This window comes from Lissotriton vulgaris, chromosome 5 (genome assembly GCF_964263255.1).
Source record: "Lissotriton vulgaris chromosome 5, aLisVul1.2, whole genome shotgun sequence".
Taxonomy (NCBI): domain Eukaryota; kingdom Metazoa; phylum Chordata; class Amphibia; order Caudata; family Salamandridae; genus Lissotriton; species Lissotriton vulgaris.
The window spans coordinates 1,908,884,912-1,908,910,148 of NC_141693.1; positions in this window are offsets into that span (position 1 = coordinate 1,908,884,912).

Sequence of the window (25,237 nt, forward strand, 5' to 3'; positions counted from 1 at the left end):
ACAGTCTATCTAATTCAGGAGCATAATGGGCTAGGACAGGACGCTGTTGCGGGGAAACTTGTTTATTTAGCCAACCTCCTAGTTTGCGTACCCTACATCCATGCTCTGGCAACTCCATATGGGATACTGGCTTATAAAAATAACCCAGGGGAAGAGCTTTAATAGCAGGACCGGTTAATGGGATGAGCTAAAATCCCTAGATAAGATACACCGGCAGAAAAGGGATTGTCAAAGTTTTACATGAGCTCCCTATCCAATTGACCCTGAGTGCCAATAAAATATGTTTTGATATGCGATGGCCCAATGTGGTGGTATGTGAGAACCAGTGAGTTAATTTATTCTTTACTTGCACATAATCTTCCTTAGCCCCAGTGGGGAGGGGAGTTACATTCCCCAGTACCACTACGTATGGGGTGGATTCAGGTGGGAGGTCTATTGTCGGAGGTTCAATAACTGATGGTCCCTTCCCTCCGGCCCCCTTTCCCTATGGGACCCAAGAGATCCTACTCTACTTAGAGGCTGGCAAGGAATAGCCCTAGTACCTGGGCCTCTAGGCCTGTAACTATTAAGAATATTCTTGTCTTGGGCCTCACCATTAACTGTGAACCTTACGGTTGACCCTCTCTCAGTCACCTCCCACACGTCTCTTTTATCCCTCTTGACTGTGTCAACTGTGTTGATAGGTGGGCTCACTGCCGGGATCATTGGAAGATTGCAGCCAATGGTTCCCTCTAGTTGAGCTAGCCTCCCTTCAATTGCACTTATTTCTTTAAACATGGGTCTAATCAGTAGGATAACATGGTATCTAACCTTAACCAAAAATTCCACTCCTCAGAGCTCTCGGATAGTTGCCCTACCATGGTCGGGTTCATGGGAACTGGGTTACCCTCATTTTCCGCACTTGGGGGGGGGACAGGTGATACGGACCCTCCAGGTGTTCCCTGAACTCATTTTGGTTTTGTACACCCTCAATCCTTTCTTTTTGTAATAGAAGTTTCGTTGTTATAGTCTGATTTAAGCTTGGATATCTTCCCCCTAGTAGTCGCCTCGATTTTCACAGGAGTGGGTTCATGCTCCCTAGAGGGACAAGAGCCAGAATTTATCGTTATAACTGAGAGTGCAATTAGAGGTGGACTCAACCTGACTGTGGGAACAACCTGGCTTATTGCCAACGAAGAGTCGGGGAATGCAGGGGTTAAAGAAAGTCTACCTAGCGGGGATTGTGGATCAAGAAGTAACCTTCGTTCTGTCAATTGTATTTCATGAATAAGGGCAGAATCAGCCCTCAAAATGAAGGCATCTAGTGTACCGACCACACTATTCCCCGTATTTACTTTCCGCTTACTCATACTTGTAAATCTATAGACACCCTATTGAAAATACACCAGTCCCTAAGGGAATATAGACCTGTAATTGTTGGCCAATCGCTTAATGAGGTGTGCAGAGAGCAAAGTGCAACATGCAATGTGCAAAAATGCAATTCAAGCTAAAGCACAAAATGCTAAAATAACTTAAAACAGAAGCTCCTCAAGCCCGGTGTTACAATCCTTAGAAAAGTGCTAAGTGCATTATATAATGATCAGCAGCATCAAATGTAAACAGTTAATAAATAGAATGACACCAAAGTGCAAAGTGCAGTGCAAGGTCCAGGCACTCAGGACAGAGTCTGTGGTCCAATATAGCTTACAGAGACAGATTTAGTGTGAAATGGGCAGTTCACAACTCATTCAGCATGGCGAAGAATGTTCTAAAATTACAAAACTCCGGACAGCCCCTCTACTGCCCGGGGAATAAGAGACAAATAACACGAAACAGTACCTGTAGGGAGAACCTTGAGGATAAATGAAAGGGGGGTGGCCCTGCCCTGCCTCTTCCTGGCAATAACGGTACAAAAGGGGGTGGTGATGGACGGAGCATCTGAATCAATCAAACACTCACACCCAGTCAAAAGATCTGGGTTTAATCCATCACCGTTCTTTAGCCCACTTTGCCACCCCAGTTCAGACATGGCCGCCATAAGTGTGGCAGGGTATGCTCAGATGTGAGTCCCTTGCTCACTTTGCCACTGGATTCAAGCAAGCCGGGCTGAAGACGGCTGGAATGCCACAAATCTGTCCTCGGAAGCTTGTTTCCGGTCAAGGGAAGACATAGCTTGGCAGTTCGGGCTGGACTGTACCCATGAGGCACAGGGTCAGACTGATTTGCATATGGCCATGTCTGAACTGGGGTGGCAGAGTGGGCTAAAGAACGGTGATGGATCAAACCCAGATCTTTTGACTGGGTGTGAGTGTTTGATTGATTCAGATGCTCCGTCCATCACCACCCCCTTTTGTACCGCTTTTGGCCGCCTTAAGTGTGGCAGGGTATGCTCAGACGTGAGTCCCCTGCTCACTTTGCCACTGGATTAAAGCAAGCCGGGCTGAAGACGGCTGGAATGCCAGAAACCGGTCCTCGGAAGCTTGTTTCCGGTCCCGGGAAGACATGGCTTGGCAGTTCGGGCTGGACTGTTCCCATGAGGCACAGGGTCAGACTGATTTGCATATGGCCATGTCTGAACTGGGGTGGCAGAGTAGGCTAAAGAACGGTGATGGATCAAACCCAGATCCTTTGACTGGGTGTGAGTGTTTGATTGATTCAGATGCTCCGTCCATCACCACCCCCTTTTGTACCGCTTTTGGCCGCCATAAGTGTGGCAGGGTATGCTCAGACGTGAGTCCCTTGCTCACTTTGCCACTGGATTCAAGCAAGCTGGGCTGAAGACGGCTGGAATGCCAGAAACCGGTCCTCGGAAGCTTGTTTCCGGTCCAGGGAAATCATGGCTTGGCAGTTCGGGCTGGACTGTTCTCATGAGGCACAGGGTCAAACTGATTTGCATATGGCCATGTCTGAACTGGGGTGGCAGAGTGGGCTAAAGAACAGTGATGGATCAAAACCAGATCTTTTGACTGGGAGTGAGTGTTTGATTGATTCAGATGCTCCGTCCATCACCACCCCCTTTTGTACCGCGTCTTCCTGGCAATGACGGGCAAGGACGGGCCCGCCCTTGGCCCGGGCTTTGCCTGGGCACTGCCCGTGTGTGTCCTGCACTGCGGGGGGCGTTTGACCTATTTGTAGCACCTCCGGGTGCAAACTGGCGCATCAGATGTGCGCCTCAGGTTGCAGGGGGCCGCTGGGGGTTGTAGCTTCTTCCTCGCGCTGGCTGTTTCCCTCACGGCATGCAGGAAGGAACCCAGCCGTTACCCTCACGGCGCAATGGCAGAGATGCTTGCTGTTCCCCTCACGGCGCCCGATGGCAGCAGAAAAGGTAGGTCTTGTGCGTCCCATGCCGCGGGGGTCTTTTGACCTATTTTTAGCACCTCCGGGCGCAAGCTGGCACGTCAGAGGTGCGCGTCAGGTTGCAGGTGGCCGCTGGGGGTTGTAGTTTCTTCCTCGCGCTGGCCATTTCCCTCACGGCATGCAGGAAGGAACCCAGCCGTTCCCCTCACGGCGCAAAGGCAGAGATGCTGGCCATTCCCCTCACGGCGCCGGATGGCAGCAGAAAAGGTAGGTCTCATGTGTCCCGTGCTGGAGGGGGCGATCAACCTATTTGTAGCACCTCCGGGCGCAAGCTGTCGCGTCAGGGGTGCACCTCAGGTTGCAGGGGACTGCTGGGGGTTGTATTTTCTTCCTCGCACTGGCCGTTTCAATCACGGCATGCAGGAAGGAACCCAGCCGTTTCCCTTACAGAGCAATGGCAGAGATGCTGGCCGTTCTGCTCACCGTGCCCGATGGCAGCCGAAAAGGTAGGTCTCATGCGTCAAATTCTAATCATTGTCATTGAGATAACTGAAGAATCCTTCAAGTTCACCAACATTACAACTCCATAGCAGTAGGCAATCATCAATAAACTTTCCCCAAAAGTAGATGTTTTATTAATCCAGAGTCCTCCTCTTGGGCCCCAGATCTGCTCCGACTCAAACCAACCCATAAAGAGGTTAACACACAGTACATTGTGATAGTGTGCCAGTTATTGACTTACCAAGTGCACTCCCCCCTCTAGTCTTGTCAACCCCTCAGAATGCAGGACCTTCTCCTCTCAGGGAAAGCATTGTAATGGTGCACTGGGAGAGCCACCACCAGTCTTCTGAACCTCCAGGTGGTGGTTCTTGTAGCAGGTATGCACCCGAATATATGACATTATAATGTAAACAATTACAACGCATGCTTTTACAACGCAGTTTTCACAACGTCACTACTATTACATCGCATGATTTTACAACGCATGACATTACAACGCATTTTTTTAAACTACCATTACAACGCATACCATTACAATGCATACCATTACAACACATAGCATTACAAAGCATTATACTTTTAGGGCAACAGTAGGGTAAGTGTTGGATAGTGTAGGGGTAAAAAAAACTAGGCCCACTCTAGTGAGTGCAACAGTAGGGAACGTTTTGTATAGTGTAGGGATAGAGATTACTATTCCCACGTACCCTAAAACCCTTACCCACCCTAAAGCTAAAATATCTCCATTACTTACCTCATAGTGCGTTGTAATGGCATGCGTTGTAATGGTATGCATTGCAATGCCATGCATTGCGGTGAAATGCATTGAAGTGGCATGCGTTGTAACGGCATGCGAAGTAATAGAAGTTGCATTGTTAAGGTTACATTGTAAAGGTAGTGCATTGCAATTACTGCGTTGTAATGGATGTGTCCCATGCACCCTCAATCTGAGGTCATTCTACCTCTTCCTAGTATCAGCCTGTGTGCACAGGGTGGTACCAATAGCATTCACTCTGTCGACTATCTTGCCCCACACTTCACTTTTCCTACTGAGAGAAGTATGTGGACTTGGAAACCAAAAATGTGTGGCTTTGCTTGAATGATTTCATCCACAATCATTGTCAACTCTTTCTCAATGAAGTGTGTTTTTTTGCCAGGCATGATGAAAAAATTAATGACAGTGGGTATATGAAGCAAACATGGGCTACAGGGAAAAAGTTGCAAAACTAAAATTCCAGATGGTGGAGAGTGCTAAATGAGAAGATGAAAAAAGGTGTGTCATATCAAAATGCAGAAAACCGAGGTGACTGTCTTGTGGGCTGCAGTTGGGAAACAAAGTAGGCTAGGTTAGGGATGGGATGTGTTTTATTGTTTGATTTGCAGGCGTGTCCACTTGCCAAAGCACATCAGCTGTGTAGTTTGTAAATCCATCCAATGGGCACTGTTGTGGCCACTGTTATGGGTTTTTTTGGGGCGAGTACCGCTGCGGGCTACTGCCATTGGGTAAGCGGCATTTGTTAACCACCACTGGGAGACCGCAAGTATGACTGTGTAGTCATAATACGCTTGGCAGGTGGACCGCAAACCTCATTGCATTGGTGGACAAAATACCACCATTACAGACTGCCGGGATCAGCATTTCAGGCAGCACATCTCATAATATGGCAGGTGGTAGATAGCCCGTGCATCGGTGTCATAGACGTTGTGGATGACACATTTGGCATGGCAGACCGCCAAACTCATAATTGTGCCCTTTGTGTTATAATGTAGTAAAGAAAACATGTCAAAGTGCAAAAGTATTTGTTTTTAATCTTTTTACTTTCATACAGTTTCAAGATTGTACTACCTGAAATGCCTCTATATTGAAATATCTCTAGGTAGCACCACTTTCTCAATCTATTAGCATACAACTTAGGAAGTATAAAATGCATTTACTTTAGCTTCCTACAACAGCATTAATAAAACAACATCATCAAAACAACTGTATCAGTACCTGCCCCTACCTTAATCAAACCCTTACGCTAAGCCTAACTTTAATCTCCCTATAAGGGTTATTTTAGCCTTTACCACAAGTAGGATCTGATTGCTTACTCTAACCTTGACTCCTAGATCTGAGCCTGTCCTTAATACTACCACCCTTTCTAGCCTAAGCCTAACTCAAGTACTAAACCCAAGCCTGTCTTTAACACTAAACCTACATCAAAGACAATTCTCTTCTTTAACCAAAAGCCCAACCCTAAGCCTATCCCTATCCCTTACTCGTTTACTAAACCTAATACTACCATTTACTCCACCAACGTAACCACCTAAGGCTAAATGTGACAATGTATATGGGTATATCTTGCTGTAGTGATGGTGCACATTCATAGAGCCTTTATTTTCTCAAACTATTTCCTGTTGGTGAAAAGGTTCTAACCATGCTAGATTCGAAGAGTGGAACCTTTATGGTGTACATTTGTGTCAGTCTTCAATGGGATAGTCCATAGTTGCTAAAAATAACGATTTGATGTGTGAAATCTTCAATAAGACCTTGCCTAAAAGGTAGAAATATAGAGTCAAGGATTTGCAATTAATTCTATGTTTATTTTAATACTTACAAATGAAGAAGCAAAATTACAAAGTGTTATCGTATAAAGAGCTAAGACTACAAGTTGTTCTGAACAAATTAATTTCTTGTCCTGTGACTCAGATAGTAAACAACTGCAATATAAATGTGTGTTTTAATGTCTTTATATGCATAAATGTGTAATATCCAGATACATAGTGTGCTGTTCCAACTAAAAGGTCCCTCCCCAATACATCCTGGTTCTATATCCGGTCTATTGAATATGAAATACTATAAATTCACACTAAAATGACTGATTTATCAATAACAACCTAATGAAATGTAAAAAACTCAAACAATGCAGCTAAAGCTGTGAGACAATATTCTTGGGACTCTCCATTTTCATTAGAAAATTGCTGGCATGGTATAAAAAGAGCTTGGTAATGTGTGTTTTATATAACTGGGCATTTTGACAGTTTTTGACACCTGGTAGGTATTTCAACTGCCTAAAAATTAGCTTGCAGATGGGTCAGTGTTTTTCTTGCTTTCACGATAATATATCGGAAGCAAAAATATCAGAAGTAGGAAAAGTGTTATATTGTGTACAGTCACGTCAAGCTTCCTCTCAATGATGATTCAGAGGTTCCTGGTGTGGTTGCTGGGTGTGGATGTTGATCCAAGGTCAATGGTGAAGAGCACCACTTTTGACTTTTTGGTGTTGAGCTTAAGGCTCTTGGCTTTCATCCAGTTAGTGACTCTGGTCATGCAAGGGAACTTGTTTCTCGTATGGGGGATTTTGTCCTTGAAGGAGATAATGAGTTGTATAACTGCAACAAATGATGGACGGAATGCTGAATGATTCAAACATTCTCCCCCAGTTTCAGGGTATGTCACACTCATCAGCCAGGCTCGCTTGAATCCAGTGGCACAGTGAGCAAAGGACCTGGTGTAGTTGCTGGGTGAGGATGTTGATCCAAGGTCAATGGTGAAGTATTCTTGCCGAAGAGCACTACTTTTGTCTTTTTGGTGTTGAGCTTAAGGCTGTTGGCTTTCATCCAGTTAGTGACTCTGGTCATGCAAGTGAACTTGTTTCTCGTGTTGGGGATTTTGTCCTTGAAGGAGATAATGAGTTGTATAACTGCAACAAATGATGGACGGAATGCTGAATGATTCAAACATTCTCCCCCAGTTTCAGGGTATGTCACACTCATCAGACAGGCTCGCTTGAATCCAGTGGCACAGTGAGCAAAGGACCTGATGTAGTTGCTGGGTGAGGATGTTGATCCAATGTCAATGGTGAAGTATTCTTGCCCAAGAGCACTACTTTTGTCTTTTTGGTGTTGAGCTTAAGACTGTTGGCTTTCATCCAGTTAGCGACTCTGGTCATGCAAGTGAACTTGTTTCTCGTGTTGGGGGTTTTGTCCTTGAGGGTGAGAATGAGCTGTATAACTGCAACAAATGATGGGCGGAATGATGAATGATTAAAAACTTTCTCCCCCAGTCAGAAGATCTGGGTTAAATCCATCATTCATTTGCCCACTACGCCAACTCAGATTGGACCCACCAATATGGAAATCAGTCTGGACCCTGTGCCTCATGGGAACAGTCCAGCCCGAACTGCCAAGCCAGGTCCTCCCTGGACCAGAAACAAGCCTCCTGGGAAGGGTTTCAGGCTATGTGACTCTTCATCAGCCAGGCTAGCTTGAATCGAGTGGCACAGTGAGCAAGGGACCCACGTCTGGGCATACCCATTCCACTTAGGGCAAAAAGTGTAACTGCAACAAATGATGGGCGGAATGCTGAATGATTCAAACATTCTCCCAAGTCAAAAGATCTGGGTTAAATACATCATCATTCTTTAGCTCACTTCGCCACCTCAGTTCAGACCCGGCTATATGCAAATCAGTCTTGACCATGTGCCTCATGGGAACAGTCCAGACCGAACTGCCAAGCCTGGTCCTCCCTGGATCAGAAACAAGCGTCCTGGGATCGGTTTCAGGGTATGTCACCCTTCATCATCCAGGCTAGCTTGAATCCAGTGGCACAGTGAGCAATGGACCTGGTGTGGTTGCTGTGTGTGGATGTTGATCCAAGTTCAATGGTGAAGTATTCTTGCCGAAGAGCACTACTTTTGAATTTTTGGTGCTGAGCAGTTTGCAACTCTGGTAATGCCGTGAACTTGTTTCTTGTGTTCGGGGGTTTGTACTTGAGGGAGATAATGAGTTGTATGTCATCTGCGTTGGAGAGGATGTTGATGTTGTGCGTGCGGATAATTCTTGAATGATGCGTGCTTTGAAGAGAGTGGGAATGAGCGATGAACCCTGAAGCACCCTGCAGATGAGTTTATGGGCTTCCAAGGAGTAAACTGTAATGCTTGTTATGTTATGTGAATTTGCAAAGTGTGGCTAATTGCTCATGAGGGTATCCAGGCACTGAGTAAGGCAGGCCTGAAGGGGGAGTAGATCATGTCTGTTTCTTTTGAAAGACCCATGTCTTTAAGTTCCTTCAGAAGCCCATGAGGGAGGAGGGGGTTCTGAAGCATTTTGTGGGGGGCGTGCCAGGTCTTAACTATGAGGTATGAGAAGATATGTCCTCCACTTCTTGTCTTCTTGACTCATGGGTGGTGTGCTATTGCATGGTAGGCAGATCGATGGTGTCTGGTGGTTTGATAGAAGTTGGGGCAGTGGTTAAGGAAAGCTAAACCGGTGTTGTGGAGAGCTTTGTAGGTGTGGGTAAGTAGTTTGAACTTACATCTTTCATAAAATCAGAGCCAGCGGAGATTGTTAAGGTGTAGAGAGATGTGGTTATTTTGCATGATGTACTGGATGAGTCTAGCGGCATAGGACATGGACTGGGATTTTGTTTTAAAGAGCGTTTCCGTAATTAAGACTAGTTATGATAAGAGCCTGGGTTTATTTGTCTGGTGTTCAGTGGGATCCACTTGAAAAGTTCGTGAAGCATTCACAGATGTGGAAGCATGATGAGGAGATGGGGTTGATCTGTCCACTCATCAAGAGACTGGTGTCTTGGATGGTCCTAAGGTTCTTTGCATGGCCTGCAAAAGTGGAGGGGATAAGTTAAGAGGGACATCAAGAGGTGTCCTAGGGGGAGTGGCTGTTGTTGAAAATTAGGACTTCTGCTTTTGTCTGTGTTGAACTGGAGGCAGTTGTTTTTCATCCAAGCAATGACATAGCACATGCATTTGGCAAAGTTTGCTTTGGTGCTGCTTTTTGATTTGGTAAGGGAGAAGATAAGCTATGCGTTGTTGCTGCTGCTGCCCTGTGCTATGACAATGTTGTCATGTAGACATTGAAGAGTACTGTGTCGAGCGACAAGCCTTGAGGGAGTCCGCAGATTCATTTCTTGAGTTCTGTAGTTTAGGGGGGAAGTCTAACTCACTGAGTTCTCTCTGTGAGGAAGGAGGGTATCTACACCAGGGACACTCCGCACGCACTGAAGCTTTCTGGCAAGTTACTTGTGGGAGACCATAGCAAAAGCTGCGGAGAGGTTGAGGAGGATGAGTGCACATGTTTCTCGTCAGCCAAGAAAGCTTCTGTCATTGGTGGCTGCAATAAGAGTTGGTTCTGTGGTGTGGTTGGAGAGCTGTCTATGAGTTCATGGAGTTCTAGGTGTTCTGCAAGTTGGATATTGATGGCTTTCTCAATGACTTTAGCTAGAAAATGCAGGAGCAAGATGGGTATGTAGCCGCTGAGAGTGTTGGGGTCCACTGTTGGTTTCTTCAACAGGGCATTGCCTACTGCATTTTTCAGCAAGATATGTTGATGATAGCGGTGAGCGCTGGTGAGATGATGTCTGTACATAAAAACCATCCAATGACCGTTGCTCCACAGTGTCAGGAGTACTTGAGGAGGGGGTGCCAGCTGCCACAAGCCTCAAACCAGTTCTGGTTTGTGGCAGTACCCCTCCGAGGGCTGGAGGCCTGTGCCAGGTAGACTCTTGCACAATACATGCAGAGTGTGTTTTCCTTGGGGGGGGGAGGGGGATTTTTGTGTACTCCCCTGGAAGTCCTGGCTCCCGTTCACCCTATGGGTACAAACCCTGGGTTGAAGGACCACATACAGGATATCACCCCTGAACTGGTGGGAGCCTTAGCTGATACATGTGCTCTGACATTATGTTTTCTGGCAGTACCACTCTTAAACATAGGGAAAAAAGCAAAATGGAGGAGATAGGACTCTCCCTGACCTCTGTTCAAACCAAGTGTACAGACCCTGGGTTTATAGATCAGTTGCAGGCTATCACCCCAGAACTGTTGTGAAGGAGAGTGGAGACATTGTGAAAGTTACATGGGACTAGAGCCCCCACTCTGTGGCCTTGCTTGTGACACTGACAGCTATTTGTGGCCTCTGTTGGTTAGTGTCCTTGTGGAAGGTTTGTCTTTGGGTTGGGAAGTCAGGCTCAAGGGGAGGAACTGGCCACCTTACTTTGTTGGTCATGGTGGTGCTGTCTTCCTACTGGAATGCATCTGTGCGCAGATTAAAGTTAGGTGCTGCACAAATCGTGTCCCCAGGTAAGGAGAAGGATTCCCCATGGGTTAACTCATTGACCCTAGAGAGTATAGACAGATGGATTCAACTGGGTTCAGAGAGGTATAGAACTGGCAAGTACCTCTGCAGGTCATTTTCCAGGTTCTCTCACCCTAAGCAGGGCACTCCATCAAAGTATTGATTAGACTACCCTGGCTTTCGGCTGGAGGTGATCATGTTGTAAAATGGTTGTCACTGAATGGTCATCCCAAACATCTTGCCTTCCTCCTCCCTTTTCTCTGACCTTCCTTTTATTGACTTTAGAACTCGAAGCCCTTTACCACTGTTAACCAGTGCTCAAGTGCATATGTTCCCTTCCCTAAACAAGTGTGTAATTGGTGTATACATGATTGAAAATGTAATTTACTTGGAAGTCTGGTGTAAACTGGTATGCCAGATACCCAGGGCATGCAAGTTAAAAGCTACTAGTTGGCTGCAGCACTGATTCTGTCAACCACAGAAGTTTCCTTTCAAACCTGTCTCTGGCCTGCCACTCCAGTGCCTGTGTGTGCAGTTTACGGTCACTTCCACTTGGCATTTTAAACTGCTTGCCAAGCCTTAAACTCCCTTTTTATTACATATCGGTCACCCCAAAGGTAGGCCCAGGTATTGAGGTTCCGTGACGATTTGAACCCGTGTTTTCAATATTGTCGGAAATACATAATATTAATATCAGCGAACCGCAAATGATCCATTTAGCATATCCTGGTGTTTTCGCTACGATACGAGCAAGAGCACTCCTGTTATGAACACATTTCTGATCTACCCACGGCATCCATCTTAGATCATGGCCGCCATTTTGTGTTTCTTGCCCTCACATACGCAATAACCTCTGATCACTTCATTTCGATTAAGGACACGTAGCCTTAGCCGGAGATTCACCTCTTTCATGACACGTGTACCTTAAACCAGATCACGCTGTAGCTGCATGACTCAACAAAGGCTGCCTCCTCTGCCCGAGGCCAGCCCACCTGAACTGGTTCTCGTGTCCATTGTCCCGATCATGATTAGGCGGCCGAAGCCGGTAGCCTTGCCCATTTACAACCCACAAACATCTCTTATCCCGCTTTCCTATCTTCTGCACCTGGCTCTGCTCCTTTCCTTCTGGGCCTTTATTAGGGGGAGGTAACGAAATTTACGATGAGGCGGTCCGGCTCTTGAATGCAATATTGACAAGGGATTGTGATGGACTAGTGGGAACCCCTCTTCGTGATGTTTGGCATCAGATATTATCGACAGTTCCTGCGTAACGCCAAATATTTATTGTTTAAGACACAAAGGTTTAGGAATGTACTAACATGTGAAATATTTGCCTGAAGCACAATTTTTAGTATATAAGGAGCAACCCTCAATGTACAAATCGAACAGGCTCCTAGACACTGCCCATGCGTAGTTTCTGTGACTTCTGTGTCCCTGCAGTAATAAACCTTTGGTCTTTGACGCCACCATCGAGAAGCCCGTGTTTCTGTTCATTTGCGCACCAAGGCAGGTGGAACTCCGGGGTCTTTGGGTGTTGTTCCCTGACACCTCTGGACGGAACCAAAAAGTCCAGAACTCCAATTGGCGCCCAACGTGGGGCGACGTCATTCGGTACCGGTCCAAAAGCCTGAAGAGTTCGAGAAGCTTCGTGTGAAGATTCCTGAGGGAGGCGCCCCACTTCATCGATCCCGGCATATCGCAAAAGTGGCCCGAAGTTCTCTTCCACGAGGGTTCCCGTTCAGGACGGCTGCAGTGGGCCGTTGCCTTGACCGTCGCCCTGTCTTGGACCCGAGGTGCAGCCCTTAGTACAGCGAAACGTGACGGGTTTCTCCTTGGTGACGTCTTCAGTGCCTCAGTTAAGTATTTAGTGATAGCTAGCTGGTTACTTTGTGAGGATTGTTAAAATCCTTGATCGGTTCTTGGTTTGGTTTGGTTTTGTAAGATTATCACTAGTTGTTCTGGTTACGATAATCTATTTGGTTCAGTTTGGGTATCGATACATTAGTTTGATTTTGGTAGGCCTAAGTTCTTGGTTCGAGTGCACATATTTGTTCCGTGTTTTGTTTGTTTTGTGTTCCGGACTGAAAATGGTAAGTCTGAAAATGTTGTCTTGTTTTGGTTGCAACCGTGACTCACGATTGGAGGATTCCTGTCTGGTTCCTCCGATTGGGACTCCCCTTTATGACTTATATTGTAAACATGGTGTGGGTCCTATATCCTATAATGAGGTATGGGTCCGCTATACTAAGAAGGATGGTGTCCTTAGTTGGCCACTGCATGGTAGTTTTGAGCCCGAGATTCTTGATAATTTAGAAGCGAAACTGTTTAGTAAGAAAGCCCGGCCGGCAATGTTTGATTCTTTCCGTTACTGGCGAAAAGAGTCCAAACAGAGAGAAATAAAAAGGTTGAAGAAAGAACAGAAAGAGAAAGAAGAGTTAACTCTAGAGCAAGCAACTAAACAATTGCAAGATAATGAGTGCGAAAAGGCTATAGAGGTGGCAATTAGAGAGCATAATTTAGCGATTGACAAGTGCTACCCTGCCTTGCCATCGAAAACAGCTAAGATACTGGAGGACCCCGAAAACGATCCTCTGTTGTCTTATCTGTTACGGTCACCTCCACCGTATGCACAAGGTGCTACGGCCCAATTTGTGCCAAATGTTCAATTGCCGGTTGCTGGACAACCTGGTGTTCCTGTTCCTCAGAATCAAGTTCCTGTACCTCCTGTGGTTAATGTGAATATTCCTACGGCTCCTCCTCTTCCTGGGTTGCCGACTTCTATACCTGTATCTGTCTCGCTTACACCTACTACTTCACAAACTATTTTTCTCGATACTCCTACTGCCTCGCTATCTGTTCCTACCTCTACTGTGTTCTCTACGTCTGCAAGTGTGTTAACTCCACTTTCTGTACGTCGAAAAATCACTGATTCTGTTGCTAATATACTGTCTCCTTTATATAAATCTTTAATTAAGACTCCTACTCCTGATTCAGTTCAGAGACGTAGTCAGCTACCAAGTACTGAAGAACGGGGAATTTTAGATTCCACGGCTCTCAGATGGATTACGAAAGGTAGAAGATATAGTACGAGAGATGTACTAGATACGTTTATGCAGTGGAAGGAACCAACGCAACGGTACGTCTTTGATGAGATGTGCTCGTTGTTACGTGAGGAAATAGAGGAAGATGATGTTGAATCAGACTTGGAAGATTTAATTAAAATTCAAAAAGAGTTTGCTGCAGGAATGATAGTGGGCGATAATATAAAAGAAGCGATGGAACTTATTTTAAGTTTTAGGAATGATCCATCTCTTCGTTCGCCGAGAGATTTAGAGAAAGGTAAAATGAAGCTAAGTCGCCAATATCCTATGAGGGAGGTTCCTCCAATCTGGCGCGAAGCAATACAACGTGATGATAATGCGGGTATTGCAGCTGCTCCAGCACAGTTCCAACGAGTGTGGATACACATTCCGTGGAAGCGAGCTGAAGTGCTAGCGGTAAAACAGGCCTTGCCAGATCCGCGTAAAAATCCTGCTGGATATTACAAGGAATTAACACAGACAGTTGAGGCTTGTATAATGAACTTAGCGGACATCGATATGTTATTTGGGAATGTAGTTCCACAACCAGTGTGGGCTAAAATTCGTAGGGAGGATCATCAAGTAGCCTTAGGTGGTGATTGGGCAGCTATCACTGCAGCGGATGGTCAGCAAACGGGTGGTGCAAAACCCGAACCCCTAATTGCTAATCTTCCAGGTAGAATAATTGACTTAATGAAGACTCTGATGCCTGCGTTGCGTGTTAATTGGGATAAATTATCCGCATGCAAGCAAAAGAAAGATGAAAGTGTCTCCGACTTCTTCACGAGGTTCGAAGAGACTTTTGTAGATCATAGTGGTCAAGATATGAGCACTGAAGGAGGACAGAGACTGTTTGTCGATAAATTTGTGCATAATTTGTTACCTGAGTTATGCAATAAATTAAAGGATTCAGAAAGTGCGTGGGCTGTTTCTACAACTGCGCAAATACTTGCAACTGCACAGTACTACGAAAATAGGGATAAAGAGGAAAAGGAAAAATCAGAGAAGAAAACGAAAGATTTAAAAACTAAAGTTCTTTTACAGCAGGCGTATCCGCCTCGCACGAATCAGACTAATATGCAACAGAATTCGTATCAGAGGACAGATTATAGTTCAACGAGGCCTCAATATCAGTGGAACCAGTGTGCGTACTGTAAGAAAGAGGGTCACTACAAAAATGAATGTCCGATCTTAGCGCAAAATAATGCGGCAGCAGCTCAAAGAGGTCGTGGTGGTTTTGTGCAGAATTCTAGAGGTCGAGGGCGAGGTGCTATGCCTCCGCAAACGAATGATCGTCCCTCCAATGACTTTGATCAACGAAATGGACAGTCAGCTCAACAGAATAGATCTCAGCAATATCTTGTTGAAGACTATTGTGAAGTGGATGAGGGATTTCAGCAAAATGGGTACTAGGACAGCCATGGACAAAGAGAGGGAGTAGTATCAGTTCCAGTGGATCAGAGTGGGCCTTATGTCGCAGTAGCAACATCAGGTGTAGTCGAACCGTTTCTGTTGGATACTGGTGCCGCAAAAAGTTCTATCATTCATGCGAAACTCCCTGGCGCACCTTTGTCTGGCTCAACAAATGTTTCTGTAGGTTTTTCAGGCGCCCCTGTTTACAACCCGATATCTGGTCCTTTGTCTATTTCTGTTGGACCGTGTCAATTGAAAGCACCCCTGATTTTGACGACGGGTTGTAATGAAAACCTGCTTGGTTTAGACTTGTTAAAACGACTATATGCGACATTGTACTGTTCCCCGGAAGGGGTACAGCTTACGTTGGGTAAAAGAATCACTTCTCCGATGTACTTGTCAATGGACGCACTCCCGCCGGAGCTGCGCTCACTCCCTGATTCTCTTTGGGCGACTGGTCCTAATGATGTAGGCCTTTTAGAAATACCACCATACGTAGTCACTTTGAAAGCAAATGTAAAATTTCCAAGAATTCCCCAATATAAAATATCCAGTGAAGGAGAACGTGCACTTTTATTGATTGTGCAAGATTTGATTAAGAAAGGTGTGGTTGAAGAAACTCGAGGAAATGTTTGTAATAGTCCTGTATTGCCGATTCTGAAACGAACTGATCCTACAAAACCTCCAGTGTACAGGTTTGTCATAGACCTTAGAGAAGTTAATAAGATTGTGGTTCCGCAATTTCCTGTGGTTCCAGACATTACTGCCTTGTTAACATTGATTCCTGCTACAGCCACTTGGTTCTCAGTCATCGACTTAAAGAATGCCTTTTTCAGCATTCCGATAGCCGAGGAAAGCAGAGATATTTTCGGCTTCTGTCTAGGAGGTCGAAGTTTCAGATTTAAACGCGCTCCACAGGGCTACTGTGAAAGTCCGTCTATTTATAGTCAAGCATTAAAAAGCCAGTTAGATTCTTTTGTCCTTCCTCCAAGTTCTGCCCTAGTACAGTACGTAGACGATCTTCTAGTGGCTGCCGATGACAAGGAAACTTGCAAAGCAGCTACAGTATCGTTATTGCATCATTTGTCTGATTTGAATCACAAGGTGTCAACTTCCAAGATGCAATACTGCTGCCAAGAAGTGACCTACCTAGGTCATCTCTTGTCAAAGGAGGGAAGGAAGTTGACCCCAGAAAGAATAAAAGCAATTACGCAAATGAGTGTTCCACGCACACAGAGAGAAGTACGTGCCTTTTTAGGTATTACCTCTTACTGTAGGCAGTGGATTCCGAATTTTTCTCTTTTAGCGAAACCGTTGGTAGCTTTGACTGGGAAAAATGTTCCGAGTCCGGTGCCATGGTCTGATGAATGTCAAGAGAGTTTTACTGAATTACGAAAAGCATTGTGTTCAGCTCCTGTATTGGGTACACCTGATTACAGTAAGCCATTCACGCTCTACGTTCACGAGAGAGAAGGTTGCGCGTTGAGTGTCCTGACACAGAAGTTTGGTGATAAACAACGCCCTTGTGCGTATTTTTCATCAACATTGGATCCGGTAGCCAGAGCGTTACCTAGTTGTTTGAGGGCTACAGCGGCAGCTGCGGCTTCCATTCGACAATCTGCTGGTCTGGTAATGAACAACATGCTAGTGGTCATGGTTCCTCATGCAGTGGACACACTCATGAACCGAACTAAGACACAACACCTTACTAGTGCAAGATTATCTGGTTACGAGCTGACATTACTAGCGAGTCATATTCAGATTAAAAGATGTAATGTATTGAATCCAGCAACGTTGTTGCCGGCTAATCAAGAGTCGAGTGATTCCGAGCCACATGATTGCTGTTTCAAAACGGAGGAAGAGACAAAAGGACGCATTGATTTGAGGGATACTCCATTATCAGATCCAGATGGTACGCTGTATGTGGACGGGTCATGTTTTAAATTGGAGAATGGTGATGTGACTGCTGCTTACGCAGTAACGACTTTGAAGACGATTGTGGAGACTGCAAGAGTGAGTCAGAATTCTGCCCAGGCTGCAGAATTAATAGCCTTAACCAGAGCGTGTGTTTTAGCTAAGGGCAAGAGAGTGAATGTCTTTACAGATAGTCAGTACGCATTTGGCGTGGCCCATAGTTTTGGCCGTTTGTGGAGAGAAAGAGGTTTCATTACGTCCCATGGGACTAAGATTCAACATGGTCAGCTAGTTAACGACTTGTTGGAATCTCTAACCTTGCCAACTGAAGTTGCGATTGTAAAGTGCAGTGCTCATAAAGCAATCACGGATGATGTTGGTCGTGGGAATGCTTTTGCTGATGAAATTGCTAAACAAACAGCTAGAGACATGATGAGTAGAATGTATGTTGCAACGTCTGCAAGATGGATCGCTGAGTCTGGAATGTGTGAGGACACAATGGAAAGTGTGAAAGAGATTCAGAAAGAAGCAACTGAGGAAGAGAAACGTGTATGGAGAGAGAGTACGGGCAAGTTGGACTCGAATGGATGTTGGATTGATTTGACAGAACAGCAGTGTTGGATGTTGCCTGATGCGTATGTGCTTGCAGTAGTGACGATGGCGCATGGAGTAGCACATATAAGTTCTAAAGGTATCTGTAAGATGTTGGCTCCAGTCTGGAAAAATGAGGGAATCAGTAAGTGTGCAGAAAGAGTGGTGAAAAACTGTATGGTATGCCTGATGCATAATCCTGGCAAGGGAACTCCAACTCCTGCTGGTCATTTCGCTCCTCCTTCCTGCCCTTTCGAAGTGATACAGTTAGACTTCATTCACATGGACCGCTGTAATAATTTAAAATATGTCCTAGTGGTGGTTTGTGCTTTTTCCAGGTGGATAGAAGCATATCCACTGAAGGACAATACTGCCTTATCAACTGCCAAAATTCTTCTCAAAGAATATTTCCCTAGATTTGGAATGCCACGGATTGTATGGTCGGATAACGGAAGTGAGTTTATAGGGAAAGTTATGCAGAGTGTATGTGCAGGCCTAGGTTTGAAACAGAAATTCCACAGTGCGAACCATCCCCAGTCAGCTGGTTTAGTGGAGGGTTACAATGGTATCCTCAAGCTGAAGATAGCTAAAATACAGGTATCCACGGGTTTAGCCTGGCCAGACGCACTTCCTTTGGCTTTGTTATCAACGAGAGCAACTGTACATTCTAGAGTAGGGCTTAGCCCATATGAAATAGTCTTTGGCCGCCCAGCAAATATCTGGGGTGTGCCAAGGCCTAAGGAATTTAATTCTCTAGAATATCCTATGTTGATAGATTACCTTTACGACTTGACTGCTAAATTGAGTCTTATTCATCAACAGGTTTTCGATGCTTTGCCAAAACCTCCGGAGAGTCCAGGGCATCAGCTGAAACCGGGAGACTTCATTGTCATCAAGAACTTCGCGAGGAGGAAGAACCTTCAACCGAGATTTGTGGGGCCTTTCCAGATCTTACTGGCAACGAGGACAGCAGTTCGTGTAGCTGGCCGCAAACACTGGGTACACGCGTCACATGTAAAGCGTGTACCCCTGCCGCTCCCTTACGACGACTGGGTAAAGAAGGGAATTGGTGCCTCCGAATCTGAAAGTACACCGAAGTTCATCTCTTTCAGCGATGCCGAATTGATTACTGACACTTCAAAACCTGACTCTCCTCCTGAAAAGACTCCTTTGAACACTGAACATTTGTCTCCAGCATCAGAAGAAACTTTGCTGTCTGCGAACTTAAACACTGCAACAGCTGCTAGTGATACACTATTTTCCGATCAGACAGTACCAGCAAAACAGAGATATAACTTAAGAAGCCGTAAAATGGACAAATAAAGCAGGCAACTGCATATTGTGATTTTGATATATTGGACATTTGCCTTCAGCCAGGAAGTTTGCTATTGTTTATTGTTTTTTTAAATTGCCTTGCCGTCTGGGTAGCCGTAGGGTCGTGGCTGTGTGCCTAGTTTGAATCTGCAGGGGTCTGACACAAGGTCGATCTTTCTGTTGGTTCTGGGAACTCCCAGGGCTGATAGAGGCATTTTCATCTACGTACACATCATCAGTGGTCGCGAGCGGATTGTAGAAGATGGAGCTTCCTGCGCTGCAACGAGAAAATGTGATTTATGTTCGCAGAAACAGACTTTACAGAATTCTTCATAGCAAATGCTTTTTGATACAATGTACCGTTACATTCTTGATTATTTTAGCAACATTGGTGGGTGGAACTGTTTTTAGTATAAATTTGATTTTTGTGCCAGTTACTACAGTACCTCCCCTTGATCCTGCTATTTCCACTGTTTCTTCTATACATTCTTTCCACTCGTTTCCTGAACATGAGCAAGCCCGACGTTCAGAATTCATTAACAACACTTTTGTACAGCTCTTGCACCAACACCAACTGGTAGTTAACACTACAGACTGCTGGGTGTGTGGCTTGATACCCCACACTATGGATAAAGGTATTCCCTATCTGGTTTTGCCTTTCAGCTATAATGGATCATTTCAGGCCCTTCAAACCATCTTTGCTTATGCCCTTGAGACCTATCCTCCACGTCCACCACGTTCCACTAGATATAACTCTGCCAACAAAGCTTTAGTCCAGGGAATTATTGACATGATCAAGGATGTCAATAATACTCCATCATACCCTAGAGACGAACTGCGAGTGTATTTAAGTTGGAAGACTTCAGAGTATCGCCTTAGTTTAGGAGAGAGCAAGCGTAAAAGCTCAACTCCAATCTGGGTCGTACCTCACCGAGGTCAGGTCTGTTTGCAAGGTAACGGGAGAAATCCGAGAGCTCAGCTGGGGAGGAGTGAGTGCGTTGAGACTTATGTGTTTCCGGCTAACTCTTCCCCTGCCTTCCTTACTGCTAGGGGTACCTACTTCATTTGTCGAGACAGGGCATATACATGGTTACCTGCTGACTTTTCAGGTTCATGCTATATTGCTCGATTGTTGCCTCCAACATACACTGCTTCATCTGATTACCACAGAACCAGAATAGCGAGAGGTGTCTTCAGCAAGGAAGATACTGCTGGTCAGGAAGCTGGAGACTTCTTCAAAGGCTTCCTTCCGTTCTGGGGGCCTATGGCCAATAGTAGAAACATACGTCAGCTAACACGGGTAGTTGAATCTACTATTACTGAAACTGCTGGTGCCCTTAGTAATTTGACAGCTGAGCTTCAGGCGGATAGACTCATGACGTTGCAGAACCGTATGGTTCTAGATGTTATACTTGCAGATCGAGGTGGGGTATGCAGAATGATCCAATCGAGCTGCTGTGTCTTTATTCCTAATAATGCTCCAACGGTCTATGAGGCGATCTCTAAGCTACACAAGATTTCCGACTCTATACATATAGACAAGGGAAACTGGTCCTTTATGGAGTGGTTTTGGACTCTGATCTCAGCGTGGGGGTGGAAGGTTCTAATGATGATCGGTGTCATCTTAGTATTCCTATTCTCATGCTGCCTGATTATCCAGTGTGGTCCCGCTTTGTGTAGTCTTTGTGCTGCAACCTGTTTTAGGAAACCACCTGCGTTTGGAGAAAAGGCACGAGAAAGGATGATGATACAACAACATGTCACTGACCTGATGAGTATAGAACTAGACTCTGATATAGACTGAGTAATTGCCTATGTAAGGGCAAAAGGAGGGTCTGAGGTTCCGTGACGATTTGAACCCGTGTTTTCAATATTGTCGGAAATACATAATATTAATATCAGCGAACCGCAAATGATCCATTTAGCATATCCTGGTGTTTTCGCTACGATACGAGCAAGAGCACTCCTGTTATGAACACATTTCTGATCTACCCACGGCATCCATCTTAGATCATGGCCGCCATTTTGTGTTTCTTGCCCTCACATACGCAATAACCTCTGATCACTTCATTTCGATTAAGGACACGTAGCCTTAGCCGGAGATTCACCTCTTTCATGACACGTGTACCTTAAACCAGATCACGCTGTAGCTGCATGACTCAACAAAGGCTGCCTCCTCTGCCCGAGGCCAGCCCACCTGAACTGGTTCTCGTGTCCATTGTCCCGATCATGATTAGGCGGCCGAAGCCGGTAGCCTTGCCCATTTACAACCCACAAACATCTCTTATCCCGCTTTCCTATCTTCTGCACCTGGCTCTGCTCCTTTCCTTCTGGGCCTTTATTAGGGGGAGGTAACGAAATTTACGATGAGGCGGTCCGGCTCTTGAATGCAATATTGACAAGGGATTGTGATGGACTAGTGGGAACCCCTCTTCGTGATGTTTGGCATCAGATATTATCGACAGTTCCTGTGTAACGCCAAATATTTATTGTTTAAGACACAAAGGTTTAGGAATGTACTAACATGTGAAATATTTGCCTGAAGCACAATTTTTAGTATATAAGGAGCAACCCTCAATGTACAAATCGAACAGGCTCCTAGACACTGCCCATGCGTAGTTTCTGTGACTTCTGTGTCCCTGCAGTAATAAACCTTTGGTCTTTGACGCCACCATCGAGAAGCCCGTGTTTCTGTTCATTTGCGCACCAAGGCAGGTGGAACTCCGGGGTCTTTGGGTGTTGTTCCCTGACACCTCTGGACGGAACCAAAAAGTCCAGAACTCCAGTATCCTTAAGGTCAGGGAGTCATGTAAGTAAAAGGTAGGACATGTATATGTATGCTGTACATGTCATGGTAGTGACAAACACCCACATTCATTTTTCACCACAGTGATGTATTGGGAATTCCTTGTTGTACATGTCATAGTAGTGACTAACACCCATATTGATTTTTCACTACAGTGAGGCATTGGGAATTCCTTAATACGCTTTTAAGCTGTAATTCCTGAGCAGAGAGAAGTATCTTTTTCATGCTTTATATGTTTGGATTGGTATTGATAAATCCTCTTTAATTATAAAGTTGGGTTTCACAATATTAGTTTAGAAATGCCACTTTTAGAAAGTGGACATTTCTCTTTGCTAACTATTCTGTGTCCTTTGCAGCCGGTCTCCACTACATTTCTGGGGTGGGTAACAACTACACTTTGCGCATACCCTCTAGACAGCCACAAAACAAGAAGCATACGTGTGTCTGAGTACCCTTCTATATATATCTGCATTTTGAGAGCCTTGGCTGGGCAGCATAGAAGGAAGGGGCTAATATTTCACTTGAATACACAGTATCCTGTTGCTACACAAAGGACTGTTTACCTCCCCCCAACCCCACATAGGCTGGCAGACAGAAGATGGCAAAAAGGGATCTTTGTGCACTACAGAGAGTTGTTTTGAAGTCACCCCTACATAATAGACACATGCCTCCATCGCACCAGACACTACTGCTGTTCTAACTGTGGCTCTGCCAGAGGAACTGCTGTATTGATCCCGTTGCATCGCATCAGAACCAGCGCTTTGCCTCCTGAGATCAATGCATCAGACAGCGTGCCGCTGCACTGCAGCATGGTGAAATTGACCAATCCCATTGACTACATGATCGAATCCAGCACATCACTTGACCATGTGGAGAAGAATGACATATTTTGGGGCTTGTGACCAGCAAATGTTCTTTGTTCATCAGGGCCTGCACAGGCCCTTAGACGGCATGGGCATTAACAAAGTCGGCTTGAATTTTGACTGTGCCCCAGTCCAAAGAGACCTAATGTAACCTTTTAGTGCTGTTTGTTTCTAAGCACTTTTACTGCATTTGTATTCCTTGTATATTTAACATCTCAACTTCTACTCATTGGATTGTTGCCATTTTATTCTTGTTTTGTTTAAAATATAATAATCCGTTTTTTGTTTTAAACCGTGTGGAATCATTTTGTGGTGTTTTCATTGGGTTACTGTGTGAGCGTGTTGCACAAATGCTTTACACATTAAGCCTGACCACTATGTGCATAGATCCCAGAGGGTGTGAACAGGACATCTGTGTGTATACATCTAGCTTAACCTTACTAGAGGTTTGTGGTTCCTGCTTATACAGGGTGCATATTCTCATGTCCAGAATCACAGTTTCTAGCAGACTGTGTCAAATGCTACCGCACAATGAGTGCTTTTTCAGTAGTGTAGTTGGGCCTGCATCCTGTCTGCATGGTTTTGAGGAGCTGGTATTTGCTGTGGTGGTAAGTGAGGTGTTGGCTGATTAATTTCTCTTAGATCTTTGCCAGGTATGACAGGAGGAGTCGGAGGGCGATGGGTCTGTAGTTGGAAAGTGAGACTGGGTCAGCAGATGGTTTCTTGAGCAGCGGTAGCTGGCGGGTCATGCGCTGGTATGTCTGTGGTGGTGTGGAATTTACTTTTCCCATTCAAATCTCACCAATAGTAGGGAAAGTGCAGGATTTGAGAAAAAATATAGTATTCCTACTCTAAGGCAAACAAGTGAGCTCCTAATCACATGTACCAGAACACTATCATAATATGCATTTCTTGGTTGGTCAGTGTTGCAGATCCATTTTTCAATTCATCCTGAATTGCTGACACGTTTTGCCTCGTTGTCTAGAAAAGCGACCAAGCAGTAGTTCTTTGGCTGAGTCTTGTCTGCTGACTTGAAAATTGTTGAGATTATTTGAGGCCCGCCAGGATGGAGGAAGTAGGCCTGTCTGCCTTATTTCGGTGAATAGTTCACTCAGTGCTTTTGCCCAGTAATCAAGATGAAACCGACACGAAGGCACCGTATTTCAGAGTCCGTCTTTGAAATACGGCGCCGGGACCAAAAGAGGGAGAACGATACCAACGAGGTGCACCCGCCTTCGTGTCGGTTTCAACTTGTCTACCCAACCTGAATACTACTACTTTTTTCTCCTCCCGGTTACCACTCGAATTGTAAACAATCGAGATTCTTCAAATCCAACAAAGTTCGAGTACATACACTTTGGAAATCCGAATACAGGATTCCATGTAACGCCCCAACCGGGTGTTCTCATTAACGTATTTTCGCCTATCACTTGCGAGGCCCTGAAGATTCGCAGTTTGTTCCCTGCGATGAAACACGTGTTGGCCCATGCAAAGGAACAATAAACAGAAATACCACACCAAGAACAGAACGTTTCTGAATTGATATATATGTCAACTTATTTTTTATTCACTCTCGAAGTTTGACCATAAGTTTGATGTGCTTGATCACTTCCACCACTTCAACTGATACCAGTATTACTATAAATTAATTGATATTGTATAGTGCAGGGGCTTTGTTGTCTTATGTTAATTGTGTGGATCTCTTTCGGTCGATTCTAGAGCGGTTGTGAGGGATTACCGTTCGCCTCATTGCCTATACTAAACTACTTGTTGTTACCGTTACTTTGCGGCCACTCAGGTTGTGCGCCTAGCAATTCTGGAATACCTAAAAAACCTCCTAGCTGTGTCTGATGAGCTCTTAGCCTGAGGTGGGATGTTCCATAATTGATTATGTATGGATACTTCCTCAGCTGTCGATGAACCGATTAAATGTAAGTTAAAGTCCCCAGTGAGTATGATGTCTAATGGGTTGACCTTGCTTATACAGTGCTCTACAAAATTTATCAGTTGTTTTGCAGCCTTTGTTCTTCTTTTCGGATGTATGTAGGTATTAATTATTACAATGTCCTTGCTCCCTATTCCTGGTGTCTCCCTCGAGATAGATATTTTTATTGCAACCGATTCAGATATTATCAGGCCAACTGGATGAACTGAAGTTGTACTTGTGTTGTTCACGTAAATTGCAAGGCCTCCCTGCAGGTGCCGTATCTATCTCTTTTGACTGCTGGTGAAAAGAAAAGTAAATATCCTTGAAAATGTGGTGGGTTGATCAGCCAAGTCTCCTGCAGTGCAATAATATGAAATGTCCTTTGGTAATTATTGAAATCCAGGTCTGTCATCTTGATGGGCACCCCATTGATGTTCAATGAGCATATCCTCAGCAGGTTAATTTCACTTGCAGATGGATATTG